Source organism: Myotis daubentonii, chromosome 1 (assembly GCF_963259705.1).
Source record: "Myotis daubentonii chromosome 1, mMyoDau2.1, whole genome shotgun sequence".
Taxonomy (NCBI): domain Eukaryota; kingdom Metazoa; phylum Chordata; class Mammalia; order Chiroptera; family Vespertilionidae; genus Myotis; species Myotis daubentonii.
The window spans coordinates 164,573,348-164,576,954 of NC_081840.1; the positions used below are offsets into that span (position 1 = coordinate 164,573,348).

Consider the following 3,607-nt stretch of genomic DNA (forward strand, 5'->3'; position numbering starts at 1 on the left):
CCCTACCTTTAGGGAGCGGGCCTAAGCCATCCGTTGGACATACCCTAAGGGCTCCTGGACTGTGAGAGGATACAGGCCAGGCTGATGGACCCCCCCACCGAGTGCACAAATTTTTGTGCACTGGGCCTCTATAGGGATAATAATAAAAATTGGTTACTCATTGTTATTGACTTTTGTATTGTCTTATTTCCTGTCCTTTGGAAACAGTATATTTCTTGGAGCTTTATTATAATCTAACTAGAGGGCCGGATGCACAAAATTTGTGTAAGGGCCTTGGCCCCTGCTGCTGCCACAGTCACCTCTGCCTCAGCCTCCACCCTCCACTGCCACAGAGGGGGGCCTCTGCTGCCTCTGCAGTAGCCCCTGCCCACTGCGGCTTTGTCCAGAAGGAAGGATGTCCAAAAGGACATCCGGTCTAATTAGCATATTATACTTTTACTATTATAGATAGATATAACTATAGATACTAATAGAATTATTAGCTACATTATATCATATCAGACCTTATTATTATGTCAGGGTTAAAAAAAACTAACAGAACTACTAGAGAATAGTAAATTTATTGTATCATATCTATTCTGTTAGAATCTTAGAGATGCTAATTTAATAATTAGATAGATTTATATATTGACAATGCTTTGTCCTATTAAATGTTTTAAATAAGTTGGTGATCGAGATGACAGCTTTGATGTCTAAGTGCTTTTGAGACTCCCGGTTCTCAGGGTATACCAACATTTCTAAATGTGAATTATTCTAGACACTTACATAATAAAAACATATTTGAGACAGACTTTATTATTTAAACTAGTGGCCTGGTGCACAAATTTATGCACATTGAAATGAAATTAAGTAGAAGAAATATTTTAATATCGTTATTCTCCCTTTCTTTATAATAGAAGTGTCAACCAAATTCATGATTGGCAATGACAGATAGAAACACACATGTGTGATTGGCACCAGAGAGAGCTTTATATGTGTCATACATGCATGAGTCAACTTAGCCTTTTATATATATAGATACACTTGCTTAATTATACCTGCTTTCTAACGTAGCTAAACTTTTTCCAGCCCAGTGAAGCACCCCAATTTCTCTTTCAGGTAATTTGTCAGCAACACAGCAGTAACTGTCAACACAAAGCAAATTATTATTGTAGATCATGCAGGGAGAAAAAAGGGCAAAATATTTAACTGCAGCAGTGTTTGACTATATTCTGCACAGAGAGAAAACCTGAAGTCATTTTCAAGTTCCACCATTTCTTACTTCTTTTCAGTTGGGTCAAGTTTATAAATTATCTAAATCTCTCTTTTCTGGCTAATGAAAAGAAAATAGGATTCTACTGAATTTCTTATCTACCTACTCCAGGAATCAAATGAGATGAGGCACGGGAAAACACTTCATGAACATTTGGTTAAACTGTAAAATGTTGCACCTGGCTGTAAAGCAAGTTGGGTTCCTGGGCTGAAGAACTTCCAAGGAGGCTAGTCACTAAGGAGAGGAAGCCGGGCGCTGCTATGTGATGTCATTACCCAGACAGATACTTAGCATATTAGCCTTTTATATATATAGATACATTTTTATACTACTTTATTGACCCATTTTTTTCTTCCCCAGAGTCCTCCTTCTTTTTTTTTATATAACTATTTTATTTATTTATTGCTTAAAGTATTACAAAGGGTATTACATATGTGTCCATTTCCCCCCCCCCCCCGCCCTAGACAGTCCCCTAGCCTCCCCTATCCCCCAGTGTCTTATGTCCATTGGTTATGCTTATATGCATGCATACAAGTCCTTTAGTTGATCTCTTACCCCCCTACCTCCTGCCCCCCAACCCTCCCCGGCCTTCCCACTGCAGTTTGACAATCTGTTTGAAGCAGCTCTGCCCCAGAGTCCTCCTTCTATATCAAGTAAATTTTCTACGGTTTCCTTGCAATATATGTATTGTCTATTTTGAAGACTTTCCTGTAGGTGAATTATAACTTCTCAATACAAGCAATTTCCATACAGGGTGTATTATCAGCAAGATGACCTTCCACTGGAGGTGAGGGGGTGTGGGTTAGAATGGAGACAGGAAGCTGGAGAGTATGTTTAGGGGGAAATCTAGAGAAAAGGGGAGACCTAGCAGTTGATGGGGAACTTTGGAAAGAGGGAAGATAGCTTTGATTTGAAGACATTTAGGGCAAGCAGAGAGACGTGTAAAGAGTGTTTTATGGTTTGCAAGATGATTTGCTACTTAAACTCATCCCCTCTTCACTTTATAGTCTTTTTTTTTTACAGACAACTGTCTGGTTTTCATTTAATAATCATAAACTTAACTCTGCAATCCAGCTAGACTGGGAAAGGGTAAGGAAATTATGGAACCCAATGAACTGTGGCAAGAACACAAAGATTATGGAACATTCCAAACAAATCATGGTGAAAGGGTGCTCTCCTGAGCTACAGAAGGAATGGTCTGGTGGTTAAGGTAAAACACAAGTCAAATGTATTAGAGTTGTCCACAGTCAGCAGTGGAGATCTTCTTGCTGATCTTGCTATTCCTGGACCCAAAGCGCTCCATGGCCGCCACAATACCCATGCCTTCCTTCACCGGGCCGAAGACCACATGCTTGCCATTCATCCACTCAGTCTTGGCAGTGACGATGAAAAACTGGGAACGACTGTGTTGGGTCCAGCATTGGCCAGGACAAGATGCCAGGACCTGTATGTTTCAGGGTGAAGTTCTCATCCTCAAATTTCTGCCCATAGATGGACTTGCCGCCTGTGCCATTATGGCGTGTGAAGTCTTCACCCTGGCACATAAATCCTGGAATAATTCTGTAAAAGCAGGAACTTTATAACCAAATCCTTTCTCCCCAGTGCTCAGAGCACGGAAGTTTTCTGCTGTCTTTGGAACTTCGTCTGCAAACAGGTCGAAGGAGATGCGGCCCAAGGGCTCACCATCGATGGCAATGTCGAAGAACACAGTGGGGTTCACCATGGCTGGCCACGGGCAGCTCCGGGGCCACGGCATCTGCAAAGCCCACTTTATAGTGTTAAAGTGAGTTTGACATGTAGGTTATAGTCTTTTCTAGTATCACTGAAAATAAACATTTACCTAGTAAGGTAAAAAAAATTTCAACTACTTACTATTTAAAATCATCTTTATATACAAGTTATCCATGGAAATGGGTGGAGAAAACAGGGCTTAGGATCAAGCCCTGGGAAGCTGCCACCTTGAAACTGCTACCTTGAAGTCAGGTAGTGAAGAGGCAATACAAGGGGGGAAGGCTACAGAGGGAGAGAAAGAGCAGCAATGTGGTATCCTGGGAATCAAGAAAAGAGTGTTGGAGCCAAGAGTGCTCATACAGCTGAGAGGCAGAAGGCAGAAGACTGGCCCTGGGGTCTGGCTACATGACAAGAACATTTTTGGAGGCCTGATGGGAATGAAAGCCAGATAGAAGTTGGTTGAAGAGAGGCTTGGAGGTAAAAAATGACAGCCATCTGTGTAGCAAAGCCTTATGAGGAGGTTTTCAGGGAAGGAGGGCAAGGAAAACGTGGCTCCTGGAAGGAATCCTGTGGGAGGAAGGGGACTCTGTGTGAGCCACAAGGGCCGCAAAGCAGGAGAAGGTG

General features: G+C 42.0%; 1 pseudogene; it reads right to left on the minus strand.

Moving 5' to 3' along the window:
• Nucleotides 1-2,186: 2,186 nt before the first annotated feature.
• On the minus strand, nt 2,187-3,214 carry LOC132227036 (peptidyl-prolyl cis-trans isomerase A-like; annotated as a pseudogene).
• Nucleotides 3,215-3,607: the final 393 nt, after the last annotated feature.